We start from the raw sequence: 19,721 nt of genomic DNA on the forward strand, positions 1-19,721 counted from the left end.
TTATATCTTTTTTAGTTGGAAAAATTGTCCTGAAAGGAAAATCCATGAAAATAAGAGAACTGCTAAAGTTGGATAAATGCCTTTTCTGTCACTGTTCTCATTATTGAAAATGATGGCAGTGAAACTGAACCATTTGATGTATAATACATTCTACATCGTTCCATAGCCTGATCTAAAATAAATACATACTTAAACATATACACCCTTATGTAGCAAAGTGTAAGACCTAGCAAAACACACTTGATCTTTCATCTCTAACAAAGTGTTGAACTTCAAGAACCAGTACTTAGATCTGGTACTGATAAATCCAGTAATTCTGAAAGCGTTGTACCTTGCCTGCACAGGATAATGTCACAATAATAACATTTCCAATAAAATATTAATAGCTTCCTATAATTTAACTCTTTAAAATAAAAAGTCCAGTGTTTGCCACTGTTAATACAATGTAAAAGGAGAGTTGACTTTTATCCCTGCTTTTCACCAAAGGGTTCTCTTAAAAGCAGCCATATTCCACTTGTTTCACAAGATTTAAACACAATTATATAATCTAGCAGTTTATATCCGATTATCTAGTAAACCAGTAATGTTATATCCCTGAACAGTACCAAAGACATCTACATTTATATTAATTTGTTCACAAACAGTGCAATCTTACACTTTTACGACCAAGAAGGCAGCACAAAATCCTTTAAAGATCAATACGGACCTTTGTTTTTTCAGTGGTAGGAAAGCATTTTCCATGAAACATAGCCTGATCATATCAGCTCAATGAACTTGAAAATTTTTACATATCAAATGTCATTAATTTTATGGCAGATAAATTCTACAGCCTTATTTGGGAGTCAGTGTGTACTCTTGATAAAAAACAAAAATTTCCAAGCCTGTAAAACCATTATATGAATAATAACTAAATGTGATGAGGAAACACATAATGTCCATGGTGTAATAAAAATGTACTTATAGAAAAATGATACAATGCTTTATTATTCCTCAGAGGAATAAAGGTAAAACACAGAGAACTTAATTAGGTCAAACACTGGAAGGGTTTATGTAGATGTATTGCAAAAAAAAAACCCCTTGGTTTCACTGCACTATTTGGAGGATGATGAGAACAGGAAAAAAAATGTCTGCTGTGATTTATCAAAAGACAGAGTTGTACATAGTGGTTTATATCTATGTATGTGTTGTAGTGTGGTGGGTTGACCCTGGCTGGTACCAGGTGCCTGCCAAGCTGCTCCTATCAATCCCCTCCTCAACCAGACAGGGGAGAGAAAATGCAATGAAAGGCTCGTGGGCTGAGATATGGACAGAGAGAGATCACTCAGGAATTACTGCCACAGGTAAAATGGACTCAATTTGGGGAAAATTAATTGAACATATTACCAATCAAGCCAGAGTGGGATAACGAGAAAATAAAAGCTAAATCTTAAAACAGCTTCCCCCTACCCCTCCCTTCTTCCCAGGCTTGTATATAAAGCACTCCCAATGTCATCTACCTCCTCCCCAGCAAGTGGCACAGGGGGATGGGGAAGGGGGGTTGTAGTCAGTTTGTCACATGTTGCCTGTGCTGCTCCTTCCTCCTCATGGGAAGGACTCTTCACACTCCTCCCCTGCTCCAGCGTGGGGTCCCTCACATGAGAGACAGTCCTCCACAAACTTCTCCAATGTGAGTCCTTGACATGAGCTCCAGTTCTTCACAAACTGCTCAAGCATGGGTCCCTTCCATGGGGTGCAGTCTTTCAGGAACTGGTTGCTCCAATGTGGGTCCCCTGTGGAGTCACAAGCCCTGCCAGCAAACCTGCTCCACTGTGGGCTCCTCTCTGTCCACAGGACTCACAAGTCCTGCCAGGAGCCTGCTTCAATGTGGACTTCCCACAGGGTCACAGCCTCCTTTGGGCATCCACCTGCCCCAGCATAGGATTGTCCACGGGCTGCAGGTGGATATCTGCTCCACCATTAACCTCCACAGCTGCAGGGCACAGCCTGCCTCACCGTGGACTTCATAACAGGCTGCAGGAGAATCTCTGCTTTGGTGGCTGGAGCATATTCTGCCCCTCCTCCTGCACTGGCCTTGGTGTCTACTGAGTTGTTGCTCTCACATATTCCCACTCCCCTCTCCAGCTACAGTTGCTGTTATGCAGTTGTTGCATTTTTCCTTCTGAAATGTTTTATCCCAGAGGTGCTACCACTGCTACTGATGGGCTCGGCCTTGGCCAGCGGCAGGTCCATCTTGGAGCGAGCTGGCGTTGGCCCTGTCAGACATGGGGGAAGCTTCCAGCAGCTTCTCACAGAAGTCCCCCCTGTAGCCCACCATCCTGCTATCAAACCCTTGCCACACAAACCAAATACATGCAATACATTCTCCTTGCTGTATCACTGGAGTTCAGCGGTTATTTATAGACAGGCCAATGTGTCATGTCTTCAGGAGAGCAAAGTATATGCTTGGCTTATACTTGCCGAGCACAGAAAGAGCTGCTGTGGATACTCCCTATGTGAGGTTTTGTCTGCTTCCATACCTGGCTGAAGGAGATCCCAGGCTGAAGGATCTTGCTAATGAAAACCTAAGCAAGCGTCCAAAAATGTTTTTGATGAAAACACTGATTTGCTTAAAAGGCAATTCCATCCATTGATATTACGGCTCCCAGAAACATAGCAAACAAACATTTACTACAAGTTTAGTCATGTACTGCATGACTTCATTGATTTATTTGGTCTATATTAAGATCTTTAAGACTTTAAGACATTATTATATTGTGACATTTAACTGCAGCCCTGTGCAGTATGCCATACAGATCTGCACAGCCAAAAAGAAAGCAGCTCACACAGATGTAGTGTTCTTCAGAGCTTTTCAATTACTGAGTTTATTTGATTTAAATGATTTAATCTTGCTTTGCTCTGTATTTGCTCAGCATCCTCTGATTACACTTATTTTGTTATAAATTAATAACAACAAAACATAACAAAAATATAAACAAGAACACTAATAACGATGATGAATAAATACACACCGGTGCTGTAAACAACTTATCAAATAATTTCAAGATAAAATGAAAATTTCTAGGATCATCACTAAGTCTTCTTAGAAGACAGACAGATTATACAGGCATTGCTTTTATTGACCTACCATTTTAGTCTAATTATTATAAAGTCAACCAGACATATAATAAAATAATAACCTTCCCAAAAACTTACTATACTGGCTTGTACCATTGTTATGGCTACTGCAAGAACATGTCTATAGTACCTAAATATTTTTCCACCAAAATTTCAAATATGTACAAGTGTTACTGCTTCAAATAGACTTTTTTTTCTTTGCAATGGGTAGTTTTTTCCACCTACGCCATTAAAGGTAATAATATGTAGTATTGCGGTTAATGGGTGTTATTCATAAATTTACTTTTAAGTAGAACAAATTCCTTTCTACAATTTAATTCTTGAACCACTGGGAGCTTTTATTAAAATGGCTCTCTACATACTAATTCATCTCAGCAGACAATTTATGCTATTATTATTCTTATGATAATGCTACATCAGAAGATGAAAACATAGCATATGGGGACTCTATCCGTGCCTACTCTGCTCTTATCACCTTCCTTACTCTTTATAATATTGAGTAAAGATCTTGTGATGTAAATAATTTATTTTTTATTCTTAATGTTTCAGATGCACATTGTCCCTTTTGTAGCTAATAAAGACTCTTTTTGAACTTTAAATAATGCTAATAGCTCTGTTATCTTTAGGGAAACAACACACATTGATATTAAAGAGAAGTTAATTTTAGCTTTTGACTTCTCTTTTCTGAGGGTAAATAAACTGCACCAAGAGTGTTTATTTTGTTTGTACTCAATGTTCAGATCAGACAAATACAGTAAGTCTAGTAAAGAAATGACACCAATTTCACTATTAAAAGAACAAATGGCACAATTATAAGATAGGTCTGTTTCATGTCTTTCATTAGCTTTTTCTTACCTATCTCTTTCAGAGGTTACAGTCAATTTTTACAAGTATTTGGGAACTGGAATAGATTATAATTAGGTATAACACTGCCTTTTCAGTGTATCTTTTGTTCTAAAGAGACACTACCATTGATCTTTCCTACAAATTTCTACAAATACAAAAGCAAACCCAGGTTTGCTATAACACTGTTACAATTTATTTTGAACTTACATTTCCTAATTCATTTCTCCCAGGTTCCTATCTTATGTGACTCAAAAAAAAAAAATCAAATAGGTAGTGGGTTCTTCATTGTCCCAGAAAATTAAATGTCCATATTATTAGGAATAAACCACCCACATACCTGATTATTTTTGTGTTGTTGTGTTTCACCTGCTTTGCTCTAGGACTGTAGTTGCATGTTGAGTGAAAGGGGAGAAAAAGGAATAATTTTCATGGCACTGAAATGATTAATTAATGGATTGATGACCAGCTATTACTTTATGAAGTTGTCATTGTCAATTCTGGTCTAATGAAACAAGCTATTTACTTGAGGTAAGTACATTGCATAACTACTGTGTTACTGTACTTAATAATTCCATTACTTAAAATCTTGCTAGATTCTTAAATTTTGTGTGTGTGTGTGTTGGTGTTGGTTTTATTTGATGTTATTTTTCTTTACACTGTTAATTCATTTCTGGACACTGCATTGTAGTAACGTACACACATTGTCTACTTCTCATACATTTAACAATTTTTTATTATTTTTTTTTCATCCTGGGAGAAGAAATTTTCATCTTCTTTTTCTCCCCTCACTTCTGTTTTGTGAAGTGGTAGGCATTGAAAACTTACCTGCTTAAGGGGTTTAATAAGAATGTGTTCAATACATGAGTAATTTTTTTTTTAAAGTGATACAGGTTATCATACAATAGAAATAATGTTCTTTTAGCTCCTTTCCCTTAAAAAAAGAAGGTTTCAGAAAAAAATCAGAATGTTAACATTATTTTCATTTTTATTTTTCAGTAAATAGTTCAATGGTCAAAGTGATCATGGATTTCATGTTATGGAAATAGAAAAGAAAGATCCATTAGATGTTGGAAAGTATTTTTTCTGTTCACTGGAAATTTAAGTAATGGCAATACATTTTTAACCTGCTAACCTCACCCTGATCTAATGGTATGTGAAATAATGCTAAGATCATAAGCAGGGTCAATAGTCTTACAGTATTCTGAGTGCAGCATTGTGTGACTTGAGTATTTTCTTTTTCACCTGACAGTGAAATAATGTTAAGATCAGTTTGTTTTATTTAAATCTCCTGATAATACAGTAATCACAAGAGTAAATGGCAATTAAGAAACTAATATTTAAAAAATCTTCCAAAGAAATAAGCTATTGGTTTTAATAAAACAAAACACATTTCATTATGAAAAGAACAAGAACTAACACTAATCGGATTAAACACCCACTGGACATTAAATAAGGCCATTTCTAAGTAATTTTTTATGATGATTAACAAAATAAAAACTCACATGCCACAATGAAGAAACCTGAATTTTGTCTTTAATCAGTCCTTAACATTATTTGAAAGCTGCTGTGGTCAGAAACATTTGGCATATTTCAGAAAGAAAGGATGTCCTTTTACATAGAACTCATGAAGAAGATACTGAAAAAAAATTAATAATATTAGGGCAACGTTACACCATCACCTGCAAGACACTTTTCTTCTACACCAATCGATCCTTAAACATGATTTGTTTTCCACAACAGTATTTCTGACAAAACCTTAAAATATTCACTATTCTTTATAGTATTATCATTTCATGATATGGGTAATAATTGGCAAGACTTTGTGGACAGAGACTTAGATGAGACATTTTCTGCTTTGACAAGTAGCTCTATGCTATTCAATACTGAATGATGCGTGAGAATGCTGCTGTCAGGTTTGCTAGCAATATGAATCATTCTCCTTTGTAATCAATATCTTCAATGGCTGATGACTAGCAGGTGACCAGAAGTGTGAGAACATTTAGCTGCTTGTCTTGCCATGCATTGCCATTTAACTTCATCTTAAAAGCTGCCTTCAGATGTCGTTGAACAAAAGCAAGATGATACGGACCAGTACCTTGAAATTAATCTCTTTTTCATGTTGGTATTATTTTTATCTTGATGTAAGTCAACTCACATTGTCAGTACAACTAAAGAACAGTCAATACCCATGTCACTAATCCCTTAAGAATTCTCTTTTCTTTTCATCAATATATATATTTGTAGTTATATACCATTTATTTTTTTCTTGTGGAAAGAACAGTACTTAACAATAGTATTTTTCATGTATCTGCTAAATTGCATTAGGATACTTCATCTTAATGTATGCATAATATTTTAAGAAGATACTTCTACTTTTTTTTTTTTTTAATTACTGATCATCTACTGATAATATTCCTTTTGCTCTCTTTAAAACAGATTGTACATAAAAACCTTAATTCCTTTCCTCAAAACCACAAAGATATGAAGTTCTGTTGTAATTTAAGATGTTCTTTTCCCTCAGGATTGCAAGGTATGTTACTCATATTTCAGGAACTGATAACACTTTCTATGATAATTTGTTAGCATGAGTAATGTTACTTTCTCAGCCTACTTACTACTTTGTTGTTTATGTTTGGCCAATGAGAATATTAGCTCTTTTTTACAATAATATTGCACTGGTGACAATGTTGTTAGTCATCCTCTTCTCTTTTTCCCTCTAAAAGACATAATTTCCATTCCATCTGTATGACCCTTATTTCTTTTTCTAGGTGATTAAATATTTTCTTTTAACATTCATTAAAATGCTGTTTGCTTAGGTTGACTCCATTTCTCCTATATGACTGCTGAGTCCTTCCTTTGCCTTCTTGGTGTTATCCAGAAATCATAAACAGTGAAGTTACATTAACTTTCTCATCACTTATGAAACTATGAATGGCACCAGCCTCTCTAGAGCATACAGCATTCTCAAATTTCCTATAATTCAGTGAAGATTTCACACTGCCTGCTTTTTGGTTTTCTCTAAGAAATTTTTAGATATTTACTGTGTATTATTAATGAAGACTCATATCAGGGTTTCTGATACATAACTGATAGTAATTTATTCTACACCAGTCTTTTAAAATTACATTGACATTCATCTATTGTATACCATTCTTTAGTTATTTTGTAACAAAACAGATATTAATATTTCTCCAAAGTTAATAGAAACATAGAATAGCTATCACTACCTGAATCATCCTGTTTGCCCTTCCTGAATATTTTGTACAGCATTAGCTCTATGTCTGTTTAATGAAATGTCTGTAGTATATCAACATTCATTAAAAATAGATTTCAGCAAGCCACATATCTTCTTATTCAGCTTTTTTATAAGTCCTGCAAGCAAGTTATCACAACCTGATGATTTAAAATTTTTTATCCCCTATAAATCCTCATTGGAATATCACATTCCTTTACTAATGGAAAATAACGTGCTTTATCATTTTTTATGTGATATATTCATGTTTCTCTCCAAATACATAAATTATTTGTTGAAAATTTTTACCTGTTCTATCAGCACTTTCCTAATCATTGTGAAAAATGTTATTCCATCTCTTTTCTTATAAGATTATGTTATTTCTAAGAGTTCTTGTGTTCCTATCATAATTTGAAAGCATCTGTTTTTTTACCTCTCCCAACATTGCATTTTCCTTGATGTCTTCAGACTTGCTTGAAAATTATCTCCATTCACTAACTGGGCTGGAGTTTATCTGCTGTTTTCTGTTATTTGTATTATAGTTCTTGTTCCTAACATTCTTTCTTATACAATAATATATGTTACAAGACCATACAGATTAATTATGTTAGGTGTCTTGGACCAGGTTCAAGAACAATAATTTATCATAACCTCTGGTTAGGCAAGCTATACTTAAGAATGGAGGTTACTTTCATACAAATGCATGTTTAGTTATTAATTTATTTAGATAGATAAAAGTATAATGTTCAGAGAGCATAAGCAGTTTTCATTCCATATTTTAATTGTGGAAAGATCTTAAGAAAATGAGCAGATATAATTCTTTAATGATATCATATGCATATTTCATTCATTGACAGCTCGTGATGCATTTGATGCATGCTAAATTAAGTTCATGTTTATTTTAATTTCTTCTGCTTTTCATTTTATTTTTCTATTACTTTTTCTTTTGAGTACTTTTGTTTTCTTTATCTGCATCAATACATCTGTCACCCTAAGCAACAAAATGTGTAATATTTAGGATTCTTTTTTTCTCACTTTTTCTGTATCCCTCTTAATTTTTAGATTTTTCTTTTGTAATTTAAAATAAATGTGAAACATACCTTTCTTAATTCTGAAATTAAATACTAACTGAAAAGAAAAATATGAAAGTGGGAAAACAAACTAACAGTAGGTGAGATTGTAATGTATTCAGAGACAAAATGAAAGGAAGTGGAAAGAAGAGTGATTTAATACAGATTATTAATTAATTATTCATTTTTTCTTTAATTATAGACTTAATATTTTTTAATTGTATAGGAGTCAAAAAGTTTCCATTGAAGTTTTTCTGTAAATATATACCTACATGCTTATTTGAGTAATTCCATTCAAGTCACTGAAAAAAAAAAAAAATCAAACCACAAACCACACCTGAGGATTTACGCGAATATGTATATACATAAAAAACTGCACAATAACCTCATCTGTCTGGATTAGCTGTTTTCAGTACTGTGCTTTCAGAAACTGGACTAGCAAAATCCATTACCTGTGTTTTCATCTAAATGCTTCCATACACAATAAAATATATTACCTCAACATACAAGTTTAATTAACTATAGTATCCATCATTGACCAAGTACAATGTCATTTGCTTAATGAAACATTTATTTCTAGTTCTGTAACCAAAACATAACCTTTAAATTTATTAAAGTAGTGTATAGCCTTGATTTTCTGATTTGTCTAATTCTAAGATATTTCCATAAAATGTAAAAGTGCATAGCAATTATTCAGTATAGTAAGATTTTTTTCCTGAAACCTGTTTTCCTCCAATGATCAAGGAATAACAAGTAGAAGTTTTCTGCAACACGATACATTAGATAATATTAAACTGTAAATAGAAACTTTTAATATATCTTCTTTTTAAAATGGGTAAAATAAAATGCCTTTTCTTCTCGGTGTTACAAGATTTCCCTTTGTACTTGTGCATATAAGGATGTATCTTCCCAGGCATGTCTGTGATACTTAGAAATAATTATAAAAATAAAGCTTCAGTAGGCTGCACTGTGCAGAAACATGAATATGAGTTTACAAAATCATAATAAGAATGAAAACTGGAACAGGAGAAGAGCTCACTGCAAGGTTGGTTGCTGGTAGCAGCTCACTATCTGGCCTGACTATCTCAGATAATCCCAAATTAGATCACTCCTGCTCCCTCTACTTCATTTGTAGTGCAGAGGGGAAAAAAAAGAAGGAAAAAAAAAAGGAAGAAAAAAGCGCATATGCTAATTGTAAACATTAAAAGGAAAAATAATTTGAAAAACTCAGTCTAATTAGCTTTCCTATTTTTAAGGCTCTGCAACCTGTAGCTATGTTTTCTTGTGTTACAAAAAGCTTACACACTGACTTGTGGCTCAGTTACAGAACAGCCTCAAACATATCTAAAATGACCTTGCAGAGCTTTAAATAAAACTTTAAAAAGTGTTTACAGATCTAATCTTTGACTGGAAACAAAGACAGCTCTGAGTTAGGAGCTGATTAACACAAATAAGACACTCCAGGAGTGTGGGAGGTTTATCCATCATTTAGAACATTTTAATTAAGACCACAATGAAATTCTGCCACGTATTAGTACTTTGCATTCCAGATTATAGCTAAAACGTTGGTGAAATCTCTGGAAAAAAAACCCAAAACCAAAATATACAACACAAAACATTAATTCTCTCTTCTCTGAAAGACAGAATCAATAAAATAAAATCACTTATGTTAGTCTCCAAAAAAAAGAGATTCAGAAAGCTGTGGACCAAAACCAGTAGGCTGCAACATACGGTAATTTGTATCACAGCTATGGGAAATAGAAAATAAGTGGTTTAAAGAAGCAAGAAATTCACAGCAGTTAGTGAAATTGACAGAAGTCTTAAACATACATTTTGTATTCTACAAAAGTCAAAGGAAATATGCCTATCTGGTAGTCTCCTGCTTCTGTTTGCTTTATTCACTGTTGAGCTTCCCATTTGGTGCCATTTTTTAAGCCTATGCAATAAACTTTTCAGAATCACTTCACAAGAAGCAGAAACAAATCCCTAAGCATCTTTGTTTATTTATGGAATGGGAAACTTTTTTACCGTACACTGGACATTAAGTATGTTTTTCAACGTTACAGCCCTGCCAGGATTAGAAGAAATGGCCCATTTTTCAAATGCCTTTTCTCATTATTCCAGGTAAATTTTCTTCTAGCATGTGAATTTGCTTCCTAATGAACACTGAAGATTTTTAAGTCATAAGAAACTAATTCCAGTAAGCAAACACGATTCAAACATCTTTGTTTCATGAAGACAGCGGATCTGTCAGTCACCTTAGAAACCCCTTTTGGGTAATCCTATTCTCATCTGAACAGGGAGGTGATCTTGCCTGTCTCAGCTTTTATAGACAAATGAGTTTAGAACCTGTGTGAAGCTAGAGGTGTCTGTGATGTGTCTGCACCAGCCTGAAATTCAGGTGGAAATTACTACATGCCTCAGTACGTGAAAAGAAAGACAAAGTTCACTTTGAAGCTGAAAGTCTAGGCATTCTGGAGAGCTTTAAGTTAATATCTTTTATGAATTTGTCTTTTTTTCTTTTTAATTTTGAAACATTTATTTTTTTCAATAACCTTAGAGTCATTCTGATAATTGGTGAATTTAGGGCAGCATTTTGGACATTGCCCCGCCAAAACAAAACCCTTCAAAACCACAAATGGGCCAAGACAGAAACTATAAAAGGAGAATGTGAAGCATAACAAAGGCATAATATTATAGTGCAGCTGATATTGAGGAAAAAAAGAGAACAAATAAAAAATATAGGGTGAAAATCAGTTCTTATCTGAATATTTGTTATCTTGTTTCCCACCTGCATAAAATATTAATAATTCCCTTCAGCTATAAATTAGGACTGTATTTGAGGTCTTCACAGTAGAATAAAAAAAATGTTCTAACTATATAAGATGGTAATATGCAGGTTCTTACATCTTGTGAATGCTCTTGTTTATATCACCATTGAATGTGGTTTCATTTGATAATCATATTCCTGTAATGTAATAACTACTATTAGATAAAAATAACCAATACAGGTGACAGGGATTTCTTTTCGATTTTGTTTTGGTTTGTTTCATTTTTTGCTTGTTTAGTTCATTTTCGCAGAGTGTTGGTGAAATGACTATGGGTTCAGCAATGTAAATTCTTGGTAATACGTTTCTAAAACGCCAAGAACATTTCGTCTTTAGGCCTATAACTTTAACAAGAATTAATTGTTGTTAGCATAGGAATTATAAACAATTAAGATAATATTCCAGCTACATTTTTAAATGAGATAACTTCCTCAAGAAAAAGAACTCTAAAGTGAAGATTCTTTTTCTATTAAATGTTGATGTGTTAGATTACTTTCATTTCCTATTTATGTCTTATTTATTTCATATTTTTACAAGAAAAGTTGCCAGAGCTGTAGCATGAATCACAGGAAGCAGTTACACAGAAAATATAATGGGTTTTTTAAGTGTAAGAACTTATGTCTCATCCAGAGATCAAATTCTATCCCCGTAAGATTTAGCCTTGATTTCTTAGTTGTTTGTGAACCTTCAAAATTTCTTCGATTACTATGAATCAAGATGATGGTTCAATTAAAGACACATATTTTCTTTTGCCTTCTTAAAAACATATGAATGGTTCTTTTTTTTCTTTGGTAAAAAGACTTCCCTGTAGTGGATGTGTGTTCTACAACATACATGGCTTAGTGCAGTCATTGAAACATTTCAGGTAAATGTCTCTTTCCAAGGCCATCCACAGAAGGGTATTTGTATGAAAGGCAGAAAGAATGTAGTACTCAGCTCCAGATGCAGACTTGTTGAGATTTGTTTAAGATTATCACATCAAGGTGTTTACAGTGTAGGGTTTAGGGTTCAATCTGAGCTAGACACCTATGTTTTTATATCAACGTGCCTGAATGTTTGCTAAATAGCTACACTCCCTTTATAGGCAGTGACTTTTACACATTAAATAGAATCTGGACACTGGTTCGGCTAATTCAATTACTTGCCTATGCATAAGCATCTAGTCCTCTCTGTGACTCCCTAAGAAACGCGAGACGTATATACAGGGATTACAGATATCAGATGTAAGAGATATCTGAAACTTTCTCCAGTAGGAGATCAAGACAAATACAGCAATACAAATAGGACTAAACCCCTATTTTCAAGCACTTGAATCTCTCCCTAGAGGGGCTCGGTAGCTTGTGCACAAGGTGCATCTGGGTTTGGCCTTTGGCCATCAGTCCACAAAGCAATGACCTCCTGTTTATCTTTCGTCGTATGAGCCAGTGGGCATCTTAGGGTGTAGAGGAATGAAGCTGGGTTAATTAACATTGATAATACACAGCTGTGGGCTGGCTTCAGGGGTGGTGGGTTGGCTGATGTAGATAAGGTGCAGCTGTGGCTGGTTCCTGTTAAGTGGTTAAATAGCTCTAAGGGGAACAGCCAATGGATGGAGATCTGGATGAGGAGAGACAAGAAGGGGACAGCAGAGGGACTGGCATGAAGAAACAACATGAATAGTAGATGGACCTTTGAGACATTATGGGGGATTGGTGGCTGTGCCGGGGCAAGGTGTGCCAGTTATTTATTGTAGTTAACTTGGTATGTGATGGAAAAGGACCTTGTTGCAGCTGGCTGGTTTTGAGAGTGCTGCAACACTAGGGTAATTCAAAAACCACTAGATTCCCACATATAGGAAATTAATATTTTCTACTAGTTATTTAAGGAGAGCAAAACTGTGTTGTAGACTCCAGCAATGATAGCCACCAATTCTTTATTGAGTATAATAGAGCTTAGACATCCAACTCACTTGTAGATCCTTATGTTATAGATAACTAATTGGTTACCTGAATCTGCAGCTGAATCTTGCCAGAAGTATCTAAGAAGGGATCAGCATATAAATGCTTGCAGACTCCAGTCAGCTTTGAGGACTATGGGATATCCAGCACAGATCCCTGTAAAATGAAAGGCTTATAGGGTTCAACAAGCAGGGCTTTTCTCAATCACAAAGTATTTTAGAAGCAGAATCATGCAAAAATAAACTTGTACAGCATCTTGGCTTGTTTGAACAGTCTGATTATGTCAATGCTAGTAAATTAAATTGTTTTTACAGTTTAACAGTCTAGATGATCATATACCAGTGTATAAGAACTGTTTAATATGATCTTACATATATAGCCACTCTGTTTCAGATTAGGTATTCAATTAGCTTGTGGCTTGGCCCATTAAAATAAGTTGTCTGTCCTAGACAGTGCATTAGGAAGAGTTTAAGACCAGCAGTGTCGGAATTTTGGATGAGTAAATTAATGCTAGTATGATTGCTACTTGCAGTGTGCTTTAAGTATACATAATGCTTACTGCAGGGACATTGCAGAAACTAAATTGTATTAATTGTATATATTTGTTATCTATATAGTAAAATAGAAAATGGTTTTCTACAAAAGAAAAAGGGAAAGTAATTTTTTAAATTATTTAATTCCTATATTCTGTAGGGAAACAATACATATATTTATCACAGATTTTTTTGGCATTTTTTCAATTTCTCACTGAATGTGAAAACTATTCAGTCAGAGTGTTTAATGCAAAACAGCCTTGCAAGACAATTCTATTTAAATATTTTCAGAATAACTATAATTTACCAGTTTGTGTCAAGAACTTAACTGTTCTGTTCTAGTAGGCATCTGTCCTTTCAAGTTACAATGGCAGAAACATAGTCTCCATCATGCTATGGCTCCTTCTCTTGCAATCTATCTCTTTCTGAGTTGTTATAACACTTGAACTTAGTGACATCTGTCTTCTGTAATTGTAACATTTGCCAACTTGCCAGTTCCTCTTATATGTAGAACAAGCTTGCCTCAGTTCCAAAAACAAGAGAAAATAAATTCATGGTAGAAACTACATGAGACTAAATGCATCTGGTTGGCAGCAATTTAAGAAAAAGGCATAATATGTGAAACTGAGTTTTGTGTTCCTCGTATTGATACTGAGAAAAGTTTTAGAAGGCCTTTTATTTTATCATAACAAACCAATTTATCTCTGTAGATAATTTCAAATGGTTTGCAGGTCTAAGGTATTGATATTAGAGGCTATGATACTACAAAAAAACCCAATTTATTTCCAACCTTCAAATATATGTATATAAATTCAATACATAACAGGCTTTTTAAAAAGTGAAAATTGGTTGAATGATATCCTGTGAAGATTTTCATAGTTTAGATAGTGTCAAGAATTGTCTTAAAGTCAATGAAATCTGTTGTCTGGAGCTTAACTGACTAAACTCAATATCTCTTAAATATAGCACCATCTGAGGTTGTATTGTTCACCCATTTTCTTAAAAGCAGGAGGCCATGCTCTGTGGTTTTGAAATTCATGCAATAGAACAAATGCTTTTCAATAAAGTTTCATATCTAAATTTCTTCTATAATTATATATTTCAGCTTTTACTATTTACCAATCAACAGTAATATATTTAATTTTAAAATAGTTTTATTTAAATTATATTTCTAAGGTATATAGTGTGATTTCTAAAGTTGATTTACATAAAAATTTTCTCAGTCATTACTGTAGAAATGAAAATATAAGGCATTAAGGAGACTCCAGTTCACCTCTATTAAGCTAGTCTTAATATACATGACACTCTTTTTAGTACCTTTGACATTCAGACCCTGCGGGAAAGAAGTGGGAAAATGCAGTTATTGCTGTAAATCAATCCTTTTCTCTATCAGAAATACTCATAAAAGATTGCACCATGCTGTTAGATTGCACAAGAACTGATCCATACAGTGAAGTGCCAGGAGCTCTCACGCAGACAGCCTTGGTGTGCAGCTTGGAGTGCCAGCAAAATGTCACATCTCAAGTTGGTGGCAGGAAACTCTGAACAAAGCCCTGAAGAGAAGAAATTTTTAGCTTTAAACTAGATGAGCTTAATCTGTTGGCTATCCAACAAATGTAAGTGAAGAAATATTCCCTGTGATTATCTGGAATGAGTTGTAAATTCTGAGTCTGACATGTAGCCTAGCTGTAGGAATGCTGACCATATGGGTAAATTAAATGTTCACTTATATGAAGTGCCTTTATATTTATAGAGAATTAATAAAATGAAAATCCATACATGACAAATTCATTGATTATATCATGTAATTATTTTCTGTTAAACTTTCTAACTTCTAAACCCAGGAATGGATGGAGAGGGATAGGGATAGAGATATATATTTGCATGTATAAAATAAGAAGTATGCAAATTTTCTAAAAGTTAAAGGAAAAAACAATATTTTTTTTGTATCTTAATTAAAAAACTCTGTGTGTCTCTTTATTTGAACATGAAAGAAATAAGTATGATGGGCTAATGTACTTCATTCCCATATGTGCTGGTTTTGGCTGGGGTAGAGTTAATTTTCTTCATAGTAGCTGGTATGGGGCTGTGTTTTGGATTTGTGCTGGAAACAGTGTTGAGAATTCAGGGATGTTTTCATTATTGCTGAGCAGTGCTGACACAGAGCCAAGGCCTTTCCTGTCTCTCACCCACCCCACCAGTGAGGGGGCTGGGGGTGCACAAGGAGGTGGTAGGGGGCACGGCCAGGACAGCTGAACCCAACTGACCAAAGGGATGTTCCATGCCATATGATGTCATGCTGAGCATATAAAGCTGGGGGAAGAAGAAGGAAGCCGAGGACATTCAGACTGTTGGTGTTTGTCTTCCCAAGTAACCATAATGCACAGTAGTGCCCTGCCACCCTGGAGATGGCTGAACACCTTCCTGCTGATGGGAAGCAGTAAATGAATCCTGTGTTTTGTTTTGTGTATGTCTTCTGTTTTCCCTATTAAACTGCCTATATCTCAACCCGTGATTTTTCTCACTTTTACTCTTCTAATGACGTGCGGAATTAAACTGTATAACTCGAAAGTTATAAAGTAGGTATGTTTATTGCACGCAGATGCACGGGGGATCGCTCCTCCACAAGCCTGCATGCCCGAAGTGACGAACCATCTTACATTTATACAATAAAACAAATGAATATTCAATTAACACTTATACATATTCATTACCTAAGCCCCCTTACTCTCGCTTCATATGTTAATTAGCTTATCAGTCCTTTGCCTGGAATGTGGTGGTCTTGCAGGTTTTTAGGTGATTCGTGTCCTTGTGACCACCTGATCTTCTCCAGCAAGACGACTTAGCACTCCCTCTAGTTAACATTGGAATGTCTCTCATTCTTTTCTCATCCTTTTTATCAATAGCCTCTTTATTAGAGGAAGAAGGGTAGGTGTCTCCTCAAAGCTGTGTGACTATGTGACCATACACCACACCCATGACCAGTCACCATACCCACGTACCTTGAGCAGACATATACAATCACGACTGATGTCCACTGTCCCCATTTCACACTATTTCTCCATATCACTAATCTCTCCCTCATTCTGCAGAGGGGAAGTGAATGAGTGGCTGTGTGGTGTTTAGGTGCCAGCAAGGGTTAAACTGTGATACCATGGATCACAGAAAAAAAAATTAAAATTAAAGCCCAAAATGAAAGCAATCAATAAAATCTAAATAGATTTACATGTGGAACTCAAGAGGCCAGATCTGTGTACTTCTGCTAAAATTTTATTCCATAAATGCATACCTTAGTTAAATGTACTTTCAATGCATTTTAAAAACAAGTGAACCATTTATGGGAAATCAACTGGACTTCTCCTTTCCTCTCCACTAAAGCTGAGTCTTAAGAAGAATGAGTTATGAGACTGAAGGGTAAAATTAATAAAACTGATTTACTGTCTGATGAACCAAGTGAAAATTTAAGGTGTTTGGGGAGAATGAAACTGGATGCAATTTAAGGTATCAGAGAAAGCTTTATACTCATTGCTAGAAATAAACTGGGCTGCATAACTTGAAGAGAGTTTGAGTCAGAGTGAAGGAGCCAAAGCTCTGCAATTGGCAGCTTTAGGTGCTTCTAAAATAAAAGGAGTCAGGAAATGTAACGCCATTCTCAAAACAGGTTATTAAATAATGTCTTGGTGAGCAGGCAAATAAAACAGAAATAAGCATTTTGAGACCACCAACTCATACACAAAGTTTTAACCTGCATATTTTAAATGGAGAAGGGAAGCTGGAATTCCACTATGGGTGAGTTTATTACATTACCTCTTTTCCAGTTTTTTCCTCCAGAAATCAAAAGGTTGTAGATCTGGAATATTCACATCTTTTTCCACCTATCCAAGTGTCTTCTCAGTGTGTATCACAGAAATTCAGGGTACGCAGCAGGAAAATTAAGTAGATATATCATAGGAACTTTTGAGTGGAGGGAATTTTCTAATATGTGTATGAATGTTTTATAAATTCTGGAAAAGTTGTTCTGCTCTGATAAACTGAAACTATCATCTGGACTATTCAAATACTGCCTGTCATTTTAGATTATGTGGTCCAGATATCAGGTAGGATCAGAAATCAGATTCTCAAGGGATTACTACCGAAGAAGTGTTACATTTCCATAAATATGTTACATAAGCTGAAATGGGACAACAGGACATAGAAATTAATTATATATTAATCTGATGTAAAATTGGACTTTGTCACATGGAAATATTAAGAAACAATGCTGTAAGTTTCAGTGTTAAAGGCTTTCATGGGCCTTGAAGTGCAAAACTCTCTCAGTTCCTCTTGCCCCATACCTTCAACTCCAGATAGCTTTACACTCAGATATTTCACAGCACTTCATCAAGGATATCTCACTGGAGTTAAACAATAAAGGGGTTTTTTTGGCATAACCAAATGGAGAATAAGATCTCCATAGAATCCCAGATATCCCATATGCACATCCATTTTATTACAGAAAGTAGAAAAGCTTCTAAGCCCCACATCCTTTTTACTGCAACTTTGGATGCTTCATTCAGAGGAGGTTTGACTGACACTCAGGAAAGTGTGGAATTGCAGTAGTCTCATATTTGTTTTGAAAATGAGTGTAGGTGCTAGGGACACTGGAGTAGCAAAGAGATGACTAATACGCATGGTTTACATTATTTTTACTAGGTTAGAGAAAATATGAACTTAGTTTTGTGATCTTGTTGTAGTCCTCGGTAGAAGGTTAGTTCAAATCCCACCACACAACTCAACACAAATCTGACAGCCTTGGCACAGAGAACATGTAGGCAACCAGTATTAGAGCAGCACAGCTGTTTTAAGTCAGGAGTGAAGTGCCTTTTGATGCTAAAACGGCACAGAGTAACTGCTCAGAGACGAATTTTGTCTTTAAGCAGCAAAGGTATTTATTTTGTGCAACGTTGGGGAGCTAGCCGATCCGTACCAGACAAGAAAGCTCCGAAGTTTTCAGTGAAAAGGTAGGTGTTTTATACAGTTTCCATGAGAGGTTACACAACATCTTTACATACATACTCATTTGATTTTGACACCTAATCATTCCGGTCACAATAGGTGGGATCTAGGTGGAGCAGACCTTTCAATTTTCTTTGTTCAACGATTTCCTGACTTGATGGTCTCCTTATCTCCATCGGGTGCTCACCTTATCTTTTCTAATTATTCAGAGTACATTCCTTTCTCAACACAAACAGAGCATCACCCAGAGCATTGTACCAAACTCATCCTGACTAATCTTTGTATTTTAAGACCTTGTTACGTTTCACTTGTGCAGAGATGTATGGAGATGTTAATGCACAGCACCTGTCAGCGCTGTGCCTTGAACCAGCCTGTACTATAACTCTCATTTTCATGAACAGTAATATCCCCTAAACTTACAAAGAAATATAAATGCAATACTTTTTTTTCCCCTAGCCCAAATACAGTTTATTCTTTATGAATATACAGGTGTTTCTTTGTAGTATACTTTTAAACCAGGAAGCTGTCAAGAGTTAAGTAAATGGTAGATGGAATATATGCAAGGTGCTTTTGGAAAGAAAAAAAACCCAAAAACCCAAAAAAACCCACACCACTAACCAAACCTCAAAACTAAAAAAAACCCCAAAACCAAACTTAAATATGAACATAAACCATTTCCTAAGGCTTCTGAAATACGTTGTGCTGGTTCTGAAAATCTTTGAAGTCCCCTTGAGGATCTCCACTGTAAAGTAACGAGTGAATTTGCTTTACCACCCCCAGGGGCATGGTTTTCTAGATTTTCTGCTAGTAAAAAAAATATTAAAATAGTACATACATATGAGGGAAGAAAAATATCTGATATGAATTCAAACTCAGTGAGATTTCAGAACTGGATAGATTAAGAACCTTCACATTTACATCACAAATATTTTTGCTCCAATTTTTTTCACAGAAGATATTTAAAAGAAAAGCTATGTTTATAATTTTTCATATTTATCAGTTTAGATTTTTTCTTAAATGTTTTGGTCCTATTTTATTAATAAAATACAACTAATATTCTGATTGCTGTATAAATTAAAGATGTATAAGATCACAAATAAGCATTAATATAGTTTTAAAACAGTAACACTAAAAATGTTAAAACATCACTGATGTGCATTTTCTTA

Source organism: Falco rusticolus, chromosome 6 (genome assembly GCF_015220075.1).
Source record: "Falco rusticolus isolate bFalRus1 chromosome 6, bFalRus1.pri, whole genome shotgun sequence".
Taxonomy (NCBI): Eukaryota; Metazoa; Chordata; class Aves; order Falconiformes; family Falconidae; genus Falco; species Falco rusticolus.